Consider the following 20637-nt stretch of genomic DNA (forward strand, 5'->3'; position numbering starts at 1 on the left):
CACAAACGTTTTCACAAACTTTAGGTTTCTCACTGAAATTATTTACAAAAAACTTGTGCAATTATGGCACAAATGGTTGTAAAAGCTTCTCTGGGATCCCCTTTGTTCAGAAATCGCTTTCGCGTTGCTTTTTGGTAATTAGAAGGCCCCTAAATGACGCTGTGCACCACACGTGTATTATGCTCAGCAGTGAAGGGGTTAATTAGGGAGCTTCTAGAGAGCTTGTAGGGTCAATTTTAGCTTTAGTGTAGCATAGTAGATAACCCAAAGTATTGATCTAGGCCCATTTTGGTATATTTCATGCCACCATATTACTGCCAAATGCGATGGCATTGATTTTTGGTAATTGGAAGGCCGCTAATTGCCACTGCGCACCACACTTGTATTATGCCCAGCAGTGAAGGGGTTAATTAGGTAGCTTGTAGGGTTAATTTTAGCCTTAGTGTAGAGATCAGCCTCACACCTGACACATCCCACCCCCTGATCCCTCCCTGACTCCTCTCAAACAGCTCTCTTCCCTCCCCAACAACACAAATGTCACTGCCATCTTAAATACTGGCAGAAAGTCTGCCAGAATAAAAATAAAGATGTTTTTTTTTTATATATTTTATATGAAGTGTAGGATCCCCCATTACCCCCAACCTCCCTGACCCCCCCCCCCCCAAACAGCTCTCTAAGCTTCCCCCCTTCACCTATTGGTCGCCATTTTAGGTACTAGCAGCTGTCTGCAGTACCCAGTTTACTAACAAAATTGCACTTTATTTGTAAAAAAATATAAAAAAAAACTATTTCCTGTAGTGTAGCTTCCCCCCTCAATAACCTACCCCCCTCCCCCTCCCGGATCCCTTTCCAAAACATTTTTCCCCCTCCCTCTCCCCTCTCCCTGAAGTGCTGATGACCATGCATGCATGCTCCTGAGCCCTGCCACCCGCTTCCGTGCACAATCATGGACAGGATCTGGATGTCGCACAGAGTGGCACCCTCTGCATCGGTAACTCTGTAAATCTATTTCTGCAGTGCCCCACTCATGGGGCATGCAGAAATATCACAATCTCGCAATTCTGAGTGAGATCGCGGCAGAGAGAAGCTCAGGACTGCAGCAACGTACAGGGTATGTTGCTGGTCCTTAAGGGCATAACGACGAGGTTTATATAGGGTACGACGCTTGTCGTTAAGGGGTTAAAATTTTGTGTTCTATCTGATTAATGAAATAATACATTTGGGTTCAGTATCCCTTTAAAGGAGAAATACATTTATTCACAAATTCTCTGTAAAGCAGAGCCTGAGATGACTGAATCTAGAACTAATGCAACTCCAGAGTCAGGATTCTAGTACTCCCCACAAACTACCAGACTTGGTTATCAGAAGGTTTGATCCTCTTGATCCTCCCTGCTCTGCCTGACTCATTCTGCCATTATAAAGTTTAGTTTTATGAATAGATTTATTTTTAATTATACCAAAATTGTATTGAAAGTGATATGCTTACATATGGTGGTTTTGAATAACAGTCCGCTAGATTTAGAGTTTTGTCAGTAAAAACCTGCGGCTCTAACGCTCCTTTTTTTCCAGCGCACCCTTAAGACAACACTTCAGATCAGCAATACATTTTAAACAATAACATCTATACAAAGAAAAATCTGTACTAAAGATCCTCAAGTCTTGATAAGGAGAGAGAAAAAAAAAAAGAGAAAAACTAAATATGATAAACAGAAATAATTGTAAACCTTACCTCAAAATGGAAAAAAATGTATCTGCTATCCTTCGTCTTAATGTTTATATAGGTAAATTCTGTCTCAAAGATGAGAACGGGGGAAAAGAAAAACAAAGAGAAAAACTTTTATCCTTGATGAAATATTATCCTCTTTTATAGATTCCCCTTCCTTTGGCCAAAGGAATGGGGCAGTAGCAAGTGGCACGGTGGATAATAAACCTAAAACAGAACCAGACATAACACAAAAAAGGGGAGAAAAAAAAAAAAGAAAAGGAAGAGAAGGGATTTTCCCTCCTGTATCTAGTCAATCACCCCACGCCCAACTGGATTTAGTACCAATCTGCAGGGAAAACATTAGATAATACTAAAGATTCGAAATATTCGGTCCTACGAAAATTGTAAGTAAGAGAAAATTGTATATTCAGTGGGTAGGTTAAAATAACTTTCAACCATTTTAAAAAAAAAGCTTTCGTTTTTTTTCTGGGAGTAAATATGGTTTATAAAACATGCAATTAAAGGCGCCTGCTTACTTTTCCATCCTTTTAATATCAGATTGCGGCCTAATGCAATTACTGTATTAATAAAATTAATATTTGTTTGCTTGATGTCTATTAGTAGGAAGAAAAAGATGTCTCTGGATTTCAGTTTAATTTTATTCTCTAGATTTTTATTTATCCAGAATTCTACCTTGCTCCAGAACTGGGCTATTTTCGGGCACAGCCAGAAGCAGTGCATTAAGTCTGCTTGTGGATTATTACATTTTGGGCAATTATTATTAGAGTGGGTATTCCATTTGGAAACTTTCCATGGAGTCAGATAAGCGTTATTAAGCAACTTTAGATGAGACTCCTTCCAAGATGTAGGAATAGTGGCACTTTTAGCCCATTTAAAAGATGAAATTACTACTTCTGGCGAAATATCACCATAATAGATATTCAACTTCTCTATCAAATTATTAATTATTAATTGACCTTGTTTCGCGAGCATAATTTTGTACAGTAATGCTATACTATGATTGCCAGTTTTATAGCTTACTATATAAGATTTAATTTGCGCCCGTCCAGTGGAATCTACGCTAGATTTTTTAATTCCCATCACAAAATGTCTCATCTGAAGATACGCGAAAAAATTCTTATTGGGTAGTTTGAATTCCCTGGCAATGTCTGGAAAGGATCTCATTTGCAATGAAGAGTTTAAGCATTGCTGAACATGAGTCAAGCCTTGTTGTGACCATTTGTTGTAAAAGGTATTACGAGTTTTCTGAATGGCTGCGTTAGCCTCAGAATAGTGAGCGTTGAGCCAAATTTAGCACCACTTCAACCCTCAATACCACTGTTGCTTACGGTAGCGGTAAGCTGGAAAAATGTGCTTGTGCACGATATCCCCATAGGATACAAAGGGGCTGAGATGGCTGAAAAAAACCTAACACCTGCAAAAAAGCAGCGTTCAGCTCCTAACACAGCCCCATTCTTTTCTTTGGGGAAACACTTTCTAAGTATACACTTAACACCCTAACATAAACCCTGAGTCTAAACACCTTACACTTATTAACCCCTAATCTGCCGCCCCGCTATCGCTGACACCTACATTTTATTATTAACCCCTAAGCTCCGGACACCGCCGCCACCTACATTATCCTTATAAACCCCTAATCTGATGTCCCTAACATCGCCGACACCTACATTATATTTATTAACCCCTAATCTGCCCCACCCCAACATCGCCGCCACCTACCTACACTTATTAACCCCTAATCTGCCGACCGGACATCGCCGCCACTATAATAAATGTATTAACCCCTAAACCACCGCACTCCTGCCTCGCAAACATTATAATAAATTTTATTAACCCCTAATCTGCCCTCCCTAACATCGCCGCCACCTACCTACAATTATTAACCCCTAATTTGCCGCCCCCAACGTCGCCGCTACTATTAGAAAGTTATTAACCCCTAAACCTAAGTCTAACCCTAACCCTAACACCGGCCTAAATTAAATATAATTTAAATAAAACAAAATTAAATTACTATAATTAAATAAATTAAACCTATTTAAAACTAAATACTTACCTATAAAATAAACCTTAATATAGCTACAATATAACTAATAGTTACATTGTAGCTATTTTAGGATTTATATTTATTTTACAGGCAACTTTGTATTTATTTTAACTAGGTACAATAGCTATTAAATAGTTAATAACTATTTAATAGCTACCTAGTTAAAATAATTACAAAATTACCTTTTAAAATAAATCCTAACCTAAGTTACAAATACACCTAACACTACACTATCAATAAATTAATTAAATAAATTACCTACAATTATCTAAACTAAAATACAATTAAATAAACTAAACTATAGTACAAAAAACCCCCACTAAATTACAAAAAATAAAAAAATATTACAAGAATTTTAATCTAATTACACCTAATCTAAGCCCCCTAATAAAATAAAAAAGCCCCCCAAAATAATAAAATTCCCTACCCTATACTAAATTACAAAGTAATTAGCTCTTTTACCAGCCCTTAAAAGGGCTTTTTGCGGGGCATTGCCCCAAAGTAATCAGCTCTTTTACCTGTAAAATAAAATACAAGACCCCCCCCCAACATTACAACCCACCACCCACACACCCCTACTCTAAAACCCACCCGATCCCCCCTTAAATAAACCTAACACTACCCCATTGAAGATCACCCTACCTTGAGCCGTCTTCACCCAACCGTGCCGAACTCTTCATCCGATGCGGGCACAAGTGGTCCTCCAGCCGGGCAGAAGTCTTCATCCTATCCGGGCAGAAGAGGACATCTGGACCAGCAGACATCTTCATCCAAGCGGCATCTTCTATCTTCACCCACCCGATCCCCCCTTAAATAAACCTAACACTACCCCATTGAAGATCACCCTACCTTGAGCCGTCTTCACCCAACCGTGCCGAACTCTTCATCTGATGCGGGCACAAGTGGTCCTCCAGCCGGGCAGAAGTCTTCATCCTATCCGGGCAGAAGAGGACATCTGGACCAGCAGACATCTTCATCCAAGCGGCATCTTCTATCTTCATCCTTCCGGCGATGAGTGGCTCCATCTTGAAGACCTCCGGCGCGGAACATCCAGCTCTACCGACGACAGATTAGGGGTTAAATTATTTTATTTTAGTGTTTGCGATGTGGGGGGGCCTCGGTTTAGGGGTTTCTTCGGTAGTTTATGGATGTTACTATGTAGCATGGTAGTTAAGAGCTTTATGTTCCGGCGTTAGCCCATAAAAGTCTTAACTACTGACTTTTAAATGCGGTAGGAGTCTTGGCGGTAGAGGCTGTACCGCTCACTTCTTCCAAGACTCATAATACCGGCGTTAGGCAAATACCATAGAAAAGATAGGATACGCAATTGACGTAAGGGGATTTGCGGTAGCCAAAAGTCGCAGAAGAAAAGTGAGCGGTACACCTGTACCTCCCATACTCGTAATACCAGCGGGTGTTAAAAAGCAGCGTTAGGACCCATTAACGCTGCTTTTTAAGGCTAACGCAGAACTCTAAATCTAGGTGAATGTTTATACTTATATGTGATATATTTATTAATGATATATATATATATATATATATATATATATATATATATACAGTGTGTATATATATATATATATATATATATACATACATACATACATACATAAATATAAACAGCCTCATTTTGATCATAAAAATTATTTTTCTACAGTACAATGACATTTATATATTCATAAATATTTAATGCATCACTATAGTTTACCAGTCAGAGAAAAACTATCATCATTCTGTGATGTCTTAAAGGAACATTCCAGCCAAAATTGGAATCCACATGAATTCATTTTAGTTTTGAATTGAAGCATTTTTGTAATATTCATGTATTAGCAAACATGTATCTAATAAAAGCTATAGCTATTTCAAAATTGTATTTAAGTATGCACCGTGTACCAGCATTTTAAACACAGCACTTGATCAGAGAGCCCAATTTGCTAGTATCATCTGGTAATAACTTAATTTCGCCTACATTACAAGTTTTGTGCTATAGAGGGTGCGAATGAATGCAACAAAAGTTGCGTTATTTCTCGCCCATAGCGCTGCCATTACAAGTTTCTTAAAAGCCTCCTTGTGCGTGCGATATGGTGGCGATAAGCTTCATACCTAACAAAATCCAAGGGCTGAGAATACATGCTTGTGCACGCTTTCCCCATAGACATCAATGGGGAGAGAGTGTTTGAAAAACACCTCAAGCGCTGTATGAAATGCTCCGTAACGCAAGCCCATTGATGTCTATTGGGAATTTTTTTTTACATACATACCCCTAAACTGCTTCACCCGACATTGCCGACACCTAAATGAAGTTATTAACCCTAATCTGCCGTGCCTGATATCGCTGCCACTAAATAAAGTTATTAAACCCTAAACTTCTGGTCTTCAACATCACCGCCACTAAATAAACCTATTAACCCATTACCCGCCAGCCGCCAACATCGCAAAAAACTCAATTAAACTATTAACCCCTAGACTTAACAACCCCCTAACTTTATATTAAAATTACAATATCCCTATCTTAAAATAAATAAAAACTTACCTGTGAAATAAAAAAAAAACTAAGTTTAACAATTAACCTAGCATAGCTATTATACTAAAATTAAAACTACCAATTAAAAAACCTAAATTACACATTAAAAAAACCTAACACTACTAAAAAAAATTAATTCTAAAATTACAAAAATAAAAAATACTAAATTACGAAAAAAAACAAACGAAATTATCAAAAATAAAAACAATTACACCTAATCTAATAGCTCTATAAAAATAAAAAAGCCCAGCCAAAATAAAAAAAACCTAGCCTACAATAAACTACCAATAGTCCTTAAAGGGGCCTTTTGTACGGCATTGCCCTAAAGAAATCAGCTCTTTTACCTGTAAAAAAATACAAAGACCACCCAACAGTAAAACCCACCACCCAACCAACCCTCCAAAATAAAAAAAAATAAAAAATCTAACAAAAACCTAAGCTACCCATTTCCCTGAAAAGGGCATTTGTATGGGCATTGTCCTTTAAATGGCATGCAGCTCTTTTACTTAAAGTCCAAACCCTAATCTAAAAAAAAACACGTAATTTTTATGAGTGCGGGATTGACGTTGCGTTACAGGCTAAAATGCTTGCGGTATAGCTATACCGACACGACACGTAATGGCTGCGTTACTGTTTTTACGCTGAAATGGCCATTTTTTCAGTGTTAAAACCGTAATGCATATTTAAAATGCTGGTGCATTGAGAATATCTAGCTTCGCTTCACATGCACGTGCAGAGAAAAATGCTAACACTAAACCACTGATAACTTTTACTGGAAGTATTTTTGCCAATACAAGTATATTGCAAATATCTTTCTATTCAAAGATGTAATTCATCTATGTGCATTTAAATTTAGACCAGAATGTCCCTTTAATCAGCAAGCATAAATGACACTAATCACTAATGAAAGTTTCCTATAAAAAACACAAAAAAAAAAACTTTTTACCTACACTATTATTCATGTACCTTTTGTGATATATTATTTTGGCCCCCTGTGGAAAAATGCCTGCAGACACCCATATATGCAGTACAAATAAAGTTGTGTTGCTGGCCTATTTTCCTTTCCTTATGCTGTAGCTGGAGATATCAGAACTAAACAAAACAAAGTTCTTCACAACGGATTAAAGGGACATTATACACTAGATTTTTCTTTGCATAAATGTTTTGTAGATGATCCATTTATATAGCCCATACAGTTGTTTTTTTTAAATGTATAGTTTTGCTTATTTGTAAATAACATTGCTCTGATTTTCCGACTCCTAACCAAACCCCAAAGTTTTAGGAGAATACCGACGTATACCTTCTCCAGCTTGCTTCTGTTTGTGTAAAGGGTCTTTTCATATGCAAAGGAAGGGGGAGAATGTCAGCTATTTCCCACTTGCAGTGGGTGTTCCAGTAACATTTTAAACAGAGCTAAACTGGAAGCTTATATCAGTTTCTGTGCCTATTATTCTTTAGAGTAGTGTCTATTACATGCAGTTATATGAAAATTGATGTATACTGTCCCTTTAAGGGCCATATAACAAGTAGTGCGCTAACAGGCGCAAGTGATATCAGGTTTATTGCAGCTGTTTGCACGCATCAGATGTAGCGCTCATACTAAAAGTTGAAAGTTAACATTATTGCTTGAGTACAAATGAATTTAATGCACATCGGGATAGCGCAACCTCAGAGCAATGGTTAACTCTGTTTTGTACAACAAAAAAGTGTCACAAAACACATCAAAAATACATTTAAAAGTACAGTTAAACTCATAATAACACTATCTAAAAAAATATATATAAAAATTGCACAAAAAAGTTACACAGGCTTAAAAATATGAGGTCTCAGGTCAAGCAGAGGCACTCACTGGTCTTTCAGATAAGATAAAGCATTTCTTGCATTAAAGTAAAACAGACATAACGTTTTGGTGCTGCCTTTGCACCTTTGTCAAATGTCATCAAGGGTTCATAAGATATGAACCTAAAAACAATACACATAATACCACAACACCCTGATTAAATACCCTTTTCCTCTGCGTTGCCGCTCACATGCCATCAACTAATATTGATGTCATGTCATCATCACTGGTGGACACCATGTGACGCGTCATTTACATGCAGCGTACGTTACCAGCGCATATTGGAAGTTGCCATAGTAACCAGATACACATACACATGCTGGATTCAATACTCATGTGAATCATGTTGAGAGCCACAAACGGAACCAGCGTAAATACACTGCACAGATATTATAGAAAACTGTATTGAGTATGAGTGTGTTAAAAACACACAGGGATATGAGATCATAGTTTCCTTATACGATACGCCGAAAGTATTGTATGGTCACCATGGCAACCCCCAACCACGCTAGGAACCACATGCCAAAATATGCCCTTAACACGTTACAGTGACCCAAAAAAAGAGCATATGTGGATTTGTGAGAGCAATGGCAAATTGGTAGTGAAACAGTCATATTGGCAATGAGAAATCGTTGATAAGCTTAGCCATATCTAATTAAAAAACACTATATACACATATATACAATTTCCTATGAATCATAGGTGCCAGCCATCTGGCTCAAGGAATATACAGAACATTCTGGACTATTAGTTTGAACCAAACCTTAATTATTAACCCCATCATTCATCTGAACTAACCCACATGCACGTGTCTTGATATGCACTTGGGGTATGTATAGAAACCAAGAGTGGGTACCCACTAGAATGATTAATCAAGTGGGTATCCTCACAGTCACCCTTCAGACATATAAAGTGCCATATCCGTATAATTTCAGCCACAGTAGAAGGGTCCAAAGTCCAGGAAGGTTTTGAGTCCCCTGTGTACCAGTGTGTCCATCATATAGATCCACTTGGTTTCAAGTTGGAGCAGTTTATTTGCTTGGTTGCCTATTCTAGACAAGAGAGGTATATGGTCAATGAACATTGTATGTAAACTCGAGACACTATGTTTGTGTTTGGCGAAATGGAGCGCTACTGGCTGCTTACACTCTCCTTTATCCAAGGCCTCCCTAATGGCACACCGGTGGTTGGCCATCCTGTCCCTGAAGGAAGTGATCATTTTTCCAACATATACCAGGGAACATGGGCAGATGAGAATGTAGATCACATATGTACTAGTGGACATCAGCCTGTGACAAATTATGTACCTTTAATTACTGGATGTTAAAAAGAGGGGCCTCTTAAAATGCTGTTGCAGTTCACGCAACTTCCGCATGTGAAACAGACTTCCTTAGTAGTTTTCAGCCATGTACTCTTTCCATAACAATGGATTGGATCTGTCTTCACAAGGATGTCTCTCCAGTTGTCCGCCCGGTGATATACCATCCTGGGAGGCCTCATCTGAGTAAATGGTAAAGATGGATCTGAATCCAATAGTACCCAGTATGTATGCACTGAGCTAGCCAGAGCCTGATGTGCAGAACAAAGTAACAAAGTTTAATTGTTGTACTTCTTCTTTAGTAATCATGCTTCTGGTACCCGAGTCAACCTATCTTTGATGTCTTCCACCTGCTTTTTATCATCTCCTCTAGATATCAATTATTGTACCATCTCTGTAAGCTGGATCAGCATAGTGGGTACCTCACTGTTATTATTGATAACCCTTGTGAGTTGTAAGGTGATAATCCCTGTTTTTTGGTGTCTGGGATGAAAGCTTGTAGCCTCAAGTAAAGAGTTGCTGTCTGTCAGTTTCGTATAAAGCTAAGTACCGAAGCAATATTCATAACAGGCACCAACCTTAAAGATATTAAGATTGTTTTCCTTACACTGTGTTTTGAAAATAACTACTTTAAATTTAAAACTGATTTTGATCTCGGAGACTGCCATGGGTTCAAATATGGCACTCACATATGCAAATTTGTACATTACATGGTACAAGTGTACCATTATGCAACCATTTGTGCATCCTAACATCCGATATTACACACGCTATATCAATGATGTGTTGTTGGTATGGAGGGGCAATGTGGATGGATTGGTAGAGTGGGTTGCATATTTGAACTCCATGGACGGTCCGAATAGATTTAAGCTGGAATATAGTGAGCACACTGTAAATTTTCTTGATCTTAATATCTATAAGGTTGGTGCCTCTGATGAATATTTTTTCAGTACTTTGCTTTATACAAAACCGACAGAACGCAACTCTTTACTTGAGGCTACAAGCTGTCTTCCCAGGTACCAAAAAACAGGGATTATCACCTCACAATAACAGTGAGGTACCCACTATGCTGATCCAGCTTACAGATATGGTACAAAAATTGATATCTAGAGGATATGATAAAAAGTAGGTGGAAGACATCAAAGATAGGTTGTTGAGCACCCTGAATGATGACTCAGGTACCAGAAGCATGAATACTAAAGAAGAAGTACAACAATTAAACTTTGTTACTACGTATGATTCTGCACATCAGGCTCTGGCTAGCTCAGTACGTAAATACTGGACACTATTGGATTCAGATCCATCTTTACCGTTTACTCAGATGAGGCCTCCCAGGATGGTATATCACAGGGCGGACAATTTGAGAGACATCCTTGTGAAGACTGATAGTGTCTTGAGTTTACGTACAATGGTCATTGACAATGTACCTCCCTTGCATAGAGGAGGCAACCAAGCAAATAAACTGCTCCAACTTGAAACCAAGTGGATCTATATGATGGACACACTTGTACCCAGGGGACTCAACACCTTCCTGGACTTTGGACCCTTCTACTGTGGCTGAAATTATACATATTTGGCACTTTATATGTCTGAAGGTTGACTGTGAGGATATCCACATGAATAATCGTTCTAGTGGGTACCCACTGTTGGTTTATTTACATACCCCAAGTGCATATGAAGACATGTGCATGTGGGCTAGTTCAGATGAATAATAGGGTTAATAATTAAGGTTTGGTTAAATCTATGGTTCAGAATGTTCTGGATATTCCTTGAGCCAGATGGCTGGCATCTATGATTCATAGGAAATTGTGTATATGTGTATATAGTTTTTTTTTAAATTAAATATGTCTACGCTTATCAACGATTTCTCATTGCCAATTCACTACGAATTTGTCATTGCTCTCACATATCCATATTTCCTCTTTTTTTGGGTCACTGTAATGTGTAAAGGGCATATTTTGGGTGTAATATAATGGGTAATAAGGGCATGTGGTTCTTAGTGTGGTTTGGGGTTGCCATGGTGACAATACAATAATTATGGCGTATTGTATAAGGAAAATATAATCTAAAATCCCTGTGTGTTTTTAGCACACTCTTATTCAATACAGTTTTCTATAATAGCTGTGCCAGTGTATTTACGCTGGTTCCGTTTGTGGCTCTCAACATGATTCACATGAGTATTGAATCCAGCATGTGTATGTGTATCCAGTTACCATGGCGACTTCCAATATGCGCTGGTAACGCACGCTGCATGTGACGCGTCACATCGTGTCCACCAGAGATGACATCACTATTAGTCAACGGCATGTGAGCGGCAATTCCGATGAAAAGGGTATTTAATCAGGGTGTTGTGGTATTATGTGTATTGTTTTTAGATTCATATCTTATTAACCCTTGATGACATTTGACAAAGGTGCAAAGGCAGCACCAAAACGTTATGTCTGTTTTACTTGAATGCAATAAATGCTAAGTTTTATCTAATCTGAAAGACCAGTGAGTGCCTCTGCTTTTGGGACTATTTTTCTATAATATTGATATCAGTGCACCCTGGCAGCTGCAAAACTTGTGGGTCTGTGCATATCCACTTTGGATGAATATTCTATTTTTCTAGATAACATTGAAACTTGCTAATATCTATTAACATGTTCATGTAGTGAAGACTGAAATAGATTAGGGCCAGATTACGAGTGGAGCGATATATATACTGTATATATTTGATTTATATGTGTTTGTATGTATTTACAGACATAAATACACATATAAACACATAAATACATCTGTACACATATATAGACATATATAGGTGAACTGGAGTCAAGTAGATGAAAACATGTAAAATCATATTTATGCAATATTCATATTAAATAAAGTGTTATACTGTGTATTTACTGTAAATACTTCACATTCAAATGTCCTGTACATAGCAGAATGTGTTCTATGTATTTTTAATTAGATATTCCTATTTATATCCGTATTTACCTATATATAATCATCTATCTATCTTTCTATATATATATGTAAAGACAGTGTGATACAGCGCTATGAACCTGGACAGTCCCAATTTAAATTAAATGTACCAGTATAGTCCTATGTGTGTAGGGCTCCCTTTGTTTTCTTCCAGTGACACCAATGTTAGTGTTTGGAGGGAATAAGAGTCATTCAATTCCACCTGCAGCCTTTGCCCAAAGGTGAGAGAAGTCCCCCTGTGAACAGGGAAGCTCCTTGGGGCAAAGATATCTGAAACAGAAGAGGGAGGGGCTCACAGCAGAGAAAAACTCCTGGTGTAGTATGTCTGGACATTTGTTTGATGGTTACAAAACTGTGACAAATGCAAACTCACGTGTTTCCACCTCAACCATATGAGGTATAGATAAGACTCTGAGTGGTGAATATCCACTAGGGAAGGCAATCAAATCCCCTTGCCTCTGCGACTTGTCTTTCACTCCTCCTGAACAGTCCTCACCTCTCCGGCAGAAACTTAACCACTTCTAGAAAGGGGGGGGATAATATATAATAATATAATAGGCAAAAAGAAAAGTGCACAAATGCACCTACATAGTGCAAATCAATTTAATAATCAAGAAACACAAACAAACATTCAGTAAAAAGAGTATGTAGAGGCTCTTTAAACAAATCCCCACTGGCAATAATGTAGTTTTACAGGTCTCACATCCCTTTAAGTAGGTAAATCTTTGAGTCCCAGTTGTTGCCGGAAGGATCAGCTACACAAAAGTTCCTGCTGCACAATAGCAGAACCCAAATGTCCAAGTTACAACCGCATACCTCTGACAAAGCGGTGACGTAACCGCGAAAAACGTAAGGCCACGCCCACCTTGCGTCGAACAATTGGCAAACAGCGATCCTGTGGCTCAGAGTGAGCGGTACTTTTGAAATTCACTAACCGCATTTTAAGTGGTTGTAACTTGGACGTTTGGACTCTGCTATTGTGCAGCAGGAACTTTCGTGTAGCTGATCCTTCCGGGCAACAACTGGGACTCATAGATTTACTTACTTAAAGGGACGTGAGACCTGTAAAACTACATTATTGCGAGTGGGGATTTGTTTAAAGAGCCTGTACATACATCATATGTACGCCTAGATTTAGAGTTCTGCGGTAGCCGTCAAAAGCAGCGTTAAGGGCTCCTAACGCTGCTTTTGGCCGCCCGCTGGTATTTAGAGTCGTGTAGGTAAAGGTCTAATGCTCACTTTCAAGCCGCGACTTTTCCATACCGCAGATCCCCTTATGCCAATTGCGTATCCTTTCAATGGGATCTTCCTAATGCCGGTATTTAGAGTCTTGGCTGAAGTGAGCAGTAGACCCTCTACCGACAAGACTCCAGCTGCAAAAAAAAGTCAGTAGTTAAGAGCTTTATGGACTAACGCCGGTTTATAAAGCTCTTAACTACTGTGCTCTAACGTACACTAACACCCATAAACTACCTATGTACCCCTAAACCAAGGTCCCCCCACATCGCAGCCACTATAATAAATATTTTTAACCCCTAATCTGCCGACCACACACTGCCGCCACCTACATTATCCCTATGAACCCCTAATCTGCTGCCCCTAACATCGCCGACACCTACATAATATTTATTAACCCCTACTCTGCCCCCCCCAACGTCGCCGCTACCTAACTACACTTATTAACCCCTAATCTGCCGACCGGACCTCGCCGCTACTCTAATAAATGTATTAACCCCTAAACCGCCGCACTCCCTCCTCACAAACACTATAGTAAATTGTATTAACCCCTAATCTGCCCTCCCTAACAACCCTAACCCTAACACCCCCCCTAAGTTAAATATAATTTTAATCTAATTAAATAAATTAAATCTTATTCACTAAAGTATTCCTTTTTAAAACTAAATACTTACCCGTAAAATAAACCCTAATATAGCTACAATATAATGAATAATCATATTGTAGTTATTTTAGGATTTATATTTATTTTACAGGCAACTTTGTATTTATTTTAACTAGGTACAATAGCTATTAAATAGTTATTTACTATTTAATAGCTACCTAGTTAAAATAATTTCAAAATTACCTGTAAAATAAATCCTAACCTAAGTTACAATTAACCTAACACTACACTATCAATAAATTAAATAAATAAATTACTTACAATTACATACAATTAAATAAAATAAACTAAATTACAAAAAAAAACCCACTAAATTACAAAAAATAATAATATTAGGCTAATTACACCTACTCTAAGCCCCCTAATAAAATAAAAAAGCCCCCCAAAATAATAAAGGTCCCTACCCTATTCTAAATTAAAAAGTAACCAGCTCTTTTACCAGCCAATAAAAGGGCTTTTTGCGGGGCATGCCCCTAAGTAATCAGCTCTTTTACCTTTAAAAAAATACAAACCCTCCCCCAACATTAAAACCCACCACCCACATACCCCTACTCTAACCCAAACCCCCCTTAAATAAACCTAACACTACCCCCCTGATGATCACCCTACCTTGAGCCGTGTTCACCCAGCCGGGCACCGATGGACCAAAAGAGGACATCCGGAATGGCAGAAGTCTTCATCCTATCCGGGCAGAAGAGGACATCCGGACAGGCAGACATCTTCATCCAATCGGCATCTTCTATCTTCATCCATCCGACGAGGAGCGGCTCCATCTTCAAGACCTCCGGCGTGGAACATCCTTCTTCCCCGACGACTAGTCGACGAATGACGGTTCCTTTAAATGACGTCATCCAAGATGGCATCCCTCGAATTCCGATTGGCTGATAGGATTCTATCAGCCAATCGGAATTAAGGTAGGAAAAATCTGATTGGCTGATTGAATCAGCCAATCAGATTCAAGTTCAATCCGATTGGCTGATCCAATCAGCCAATCAGATTGTACTTGCATTCTATTGGCTGTTCCGATCAGCTAACGCACCCCTTCGGCCGCAAAACTCTAAATCTAGGTGAATGTTTGAGGGCAGTTCTTGTGAGTAGACACCCTGCGGGGGCTCTCTTTTTACTAAATGTTTGTGTTTCTTGATTATTAAATTGATTTGCACTATGTAGGTGCATTTGTGCGCTTTTCTTTTTGTTTTTGCCTATAGATTTCTCTCCAGTCCGTGGGATAACGGATCATTTTTTGGATACAGCAGCCAGCATCTACATAGATATCTTAGTCATCACTGTGTGGGATTCACATTTATCCTTTTTTTATGCATATATACTATTCATAATATTATTTATTTATTAATACAAGAGTTGTTTGTGCAATATTGAAACAATTTTATTATTTTTTAACAATAATATGTGTTGAACCTTTTTTATTAACCTGTGAACTATTAGTTGTGAACTATTAGTTCTTAGAGAGCGCAGTTTGGTATCTTTTTGCTTTACTTTTTTGTATAGCGATAGATACTTATTGTATTTACTATATATCCAAGAGCAATAGTATATTTACCGGACTTACCTGGAGAAAGGACTTCCATCTAGGGACCCCACTCACACCCGCCTGGCGAACGGAGGTACTGGAGGGGATGCTTTTCCTTTAACCAAGAGGACATTCTCCGCACTTGCCCCCTGGAGGGCAACAAAGTTGAGGACGTGCATCGGAACGCCTGGCCTGACGCAACGAAACCCCAGCATCAGCTAAGAGGGTCAGAGGGTCAGAGGCGCGACGCACGCTAACGACTGACGTCATCTTAGTGCGTCGCCTCGTCACCCCCACTGCACGGACATGATCAGCCAGAGAAGAGCCGTACACCGACTTGGATTCTCCACACTTGGGCACCCCTCCAGCCGGAAAGACACCGCGAACCAGGACCGGTAAGAACATTCACTATCACAGCAGTAGCACACTTGTTGTCAGCAATCATCCATAACCTTGCACCTACGAACTCTCCTGTATAGCTGCACAGGCAGCCCAGATAACATTGTCTGCACAATTGTTGTTTCACTCGTATTCTTTCTTGTGCATTACAAAAGGACACTATATATATGCTGCACCTTCGAGTAATAATAATAACAACCTGACAAGCTTGCCGGCTTCAACAGCCATACGGGGGGTAGACATACTGACTGCAAGGTTATTAAACTAAGTAAATACACCAAAAACCACGGGGTGACTTCAGTAAACTTAGTGATTGCGTGACCCTTGTAATTGGAACTATCCTGTACACGAGGAACTTTACTTTACACATTCTTAACAGGAGAACTTACACATCCTAGGGACTGATATCTTTTGATTTGCTTCAACTGATTTGTTTGCTCACAATTATCAGTACCCTACTGGACATTCCATTATTTTTCATGAACAGCATGACTGATCCACTAGTATCGTCAGATACCACCCCCACAGGGGGACCGAATGAGGACAAACGCAGACTCATTCTAGTCACAGCTCTGCAAGGTACCAACACCATTCCTATAGTGCCAAGGGAAGAGAATTTACCCATGTTATTCTCAAATCTAGAGAAACTCAGATACAAGGAAACTAATCTTTGGTGGGACACAGAATTTCTGGATCTCTATATCAAACAGGGCAAAGTGCCACGAGGCTTGAGAATGAAAAAGTTCCCTTCCTTTGCCCAGCAAATTCCTGAGTTTATGGAAGAATGGAACCACACTTTGACTAGGTGTTCTCTCACCCTGATGAACCAACTACTCAGGCATAAGAAACAAGAGAGAGAATCTATACTTGTAGAAATTAACAACATAACTGAAAGCATTAAAGCCTTTGAGGAAAGTAGTCAGCATAAGGACTATACATTACAATTGGAGGAAACCATCAACAAATTGGACATTGAATTGTCAAGCAGAAAAGTATCCAAGTATAACCGGGATACCAAAGATTATGACCTCAATATAGTTTACTCTTGGCAGCAACATAGACCTGCTAGGGGCAAGGGTAGCTCCAACCCCTCCAAAAGCAAACACAACAAACGTAGAACACATTCCAACAAGAAAGTTACTTTTTCAAGCATAGAAACAGTAGATTCTGAAAGCTCCTTTCCTCAATCAGCTAGTTCTTCAACTACTGAGCTAGTAGAAACACCTAGGGACACAGACACAGGCACTACAGCCTTACCAGGCATTACAGCCTCACCTAGAACTACACTAGCAGCCCTGGTAAAGACCCCAAATCAAACTAGCACTCCAAAAAACACTAGTCAACCACACAGATACCCCAGCAGGACAGCCTCAAAAAACAAAAAGAAATAGGCAATGTAATAAATCTGTCTAGCACACAACTATCACCTGCACAAATATCTATTCTTAATAAAGGTCTCACTTTTGCACTTTCTACCAACTTTTATGTTTTTTCTACAGTAATAGATGTAAATAGGTTGGTTCGTAAGCTTACCCTAAGAAAGCACTTCACTGGAATTGATACTGACCCCCCTCTCACCCCTCCTATCTTACCTACAGAAACAAAAAACAATCTCACAGGCCTCATATATAAAGATCAATGTGACTTTATCACCTTGTTAACCCTACAACACTCTACTCCAGGGAACTCTATATCTACACATAATTTCTACCACAAGGATAGGTCCTACTTCTATCCAATCCAGGCTAGAAGCACTAGCATAGAACTGTATCAAGAAACAGTACTGAGAGATATCCTGGCACTAAACGAATCTTTGAAAGGGACTAACCAAGTGAAACATAACATCACACTACAAGAAAAGAATGCACTTATAGAACTAGAGGTAAACCCCAATATAGTAGTGACCCAGGCAGACAAGGGAGGGGCGGTGGTTATTTTAAATACCACAGATTATGTGGAAGAGTTAAAAGCACATCTTGATAACCCTAACACCTACACTAAACTCAATCAAGACCCTACACAAAAGTTTAGTCAAGAATTACTCTCCTTTCTGGACACGGCACTGGAAGAGGGGCACATTTCCCAGGAGGTAAAGGATTACCTATCTATACAAGACCCTCTTGTCCCCACTTTCAGGGTTGTGCCCAAAATCCATAAGACCCTCACAAAACCCCCTGGGAGGCCCATTGTGGCCAGCATAGGGTCTTTGTGTGAGCGACTTGGAGCCTGGCTGGATTCTGTACTCCAGCCCATTGTAATATCACTCCCTGGCTATATCAGAGATAGTGCCCACTTACTTCTCCAACTTGAGAAAATACACTGGCAACCTAATTTTCAATGGTTAACCATTGATGTAACAGCTCTATACTCGAGCATACCCCACCAAAAAGGCCTGGAGGCCTTGGGTAATATGCTAAGACGATACACTGACCTCTCAGATAATTTTATAGAATTTGTAGTATCCACAGCTAATTTTTTACTGACTCACAACTACTTTGTCTCTGGGGGGGAATTCTATTTACAGAATTGTGGCACAGCCATGGGGGCCAAATTTGCCCCAGCCTATGCTAATTTATACATGGGCTGGCTGGAAATTAATACCATCTACGCCGATGACTTCCCCCTCAGAGACAATGTGGTTGTGTATGGCCGTTTTATTGACGACCTGATAATTGTTTGGAATCCCATTAACCAAAAAGAGGCCCAACACTTGGTTGACCTACTAAACAATAACCCCTTCAATTTGAGTTTCACACACAATGTCCACCCCAGATCTATTGCCTATTTAGACTTACAGCTAACCATAGACACCAACAACAATATAGTATCCTCTATCTACAGGAAGGCACTAGCACGAAACACTATACTAAGGGCAGATTCATGCCATGTAAAACATACCATTAGGGGCATACCGAAGGGCCAATATATAAGAGCCCGGAGGAACTGCTCCAATTTCTCGCAGTACCAGGAGCAAGCCGATCAAATCACTGCCCGCCTTGTGGAGAGAGGATACAATAAGACCAGCCTGATGAAAACAGCCAAAGAAGTTGGTAAATTAGATAGGCATACACTATTTACCAATTCAAATAGGAAACACACAAACACATGCATCAGTGACAAACAGAATACACTGGCTAGAGAAATTGTTTTCTCTACTCAGTATAGCAGACAGTATGATGAAATCTGCAAAATAATACACAAATATTTGCCTATCTTACAAAGTGATCATAAACTGAAAGATATAACTAAACAGCAAATAAAATGTGTAGCCAAAAGAGCTCCCACAGTAGGAGATAAAGTCAGAAAAAACTTTAATACCAAATCTCAACAAAACACAAATTGGCTAACACCATATCCAGGCTTTTTCAAGTGTGGACGCACATGTAAGAGCTGTAATTACACTCAGAAGAAAGATCACTTCACCTCCTCAAACACAGGTAGGACTTTCCCAATAAAACAAAGAATAGATTGCACTACTAAATTTGTAATCTATTTAATTACATGCCAACAGTGTTCTTTACAATACATAGGTCTCACCACACGCCCCCTCAAGGACCGTATCAGACAGCATCTCTTATCACTTGAGGAGGAAGTACCTAGAACCCCTGTAGCAAAGCATTTTAGAACACATGGCACACAAATTAAACACCTATTCTCATTTTTAGGCATTGATCACATAGGTAAGGATATCAGGGGAGGGGATAGACTCAGCAAATTGCAAAGGAAAGAAGCCTTCTGGATCTTTACCTTGCAGACAAAAAGTCCAAAAGGCATAAACATGAGACAGGATCTGGATCTATTCATAGATTAATCCATAAAGATTTTTTACTAATGACTACCAAATTGACACTATCAGTATAGAGTAGTTCTTTCTCCCCCTAACTAATGCAGTAAGCAAACCCCTTTTGTCCCTTGGCACATAAAAGTATTGACATTATTTAATCAACAACAACCAATGAGTGTTCGTCGGTTTTGTATATATAAAGAGTATCAATAATGTTATTTAAAAAAAAAAAAAAAAAATTCTTCTTCTTTATGACTAATGGTCTTATTCTAGGGCATATCACTTACTAAAGAATTTTTTATATAAAAATTTCCTTTTGGTAACAATAGCCCACTCCTTTCGGGCTTTTTTATTTTTCCCCTACAGCAACCATCCAAGTATATTAATTTTCAATTATATACATTGGCCTTATAGGACGCTCTCTCTTCTAGAGGATACATAGGTGTGTAAGATATACATGTGGGTAAATACCTGGGTCCCACACAGATAGGGTAACCCTGGACTGTGTTCAACAGGCAATTTACTAGTATTCACTACATAAACGCCAAAAGAATGTTGCACTGAGTAAGAACCCACCTATATCACACACACCTTAGTACATTTA

The sequence above is a fragment of the Bombina bombina genome, chromosome 8, assembly GCF_027579735.1.
Source record: "Bombina bombina isolate aBomBom1 chromosome 8, aBomBom1.pri, whole genome shotgun sequence".
Lineage (NCBI taxonomy): Eukaryota > Metazoa > Chordata > Amphibia > Anura > Bombinatoridae > Bombina > Bombina bombina.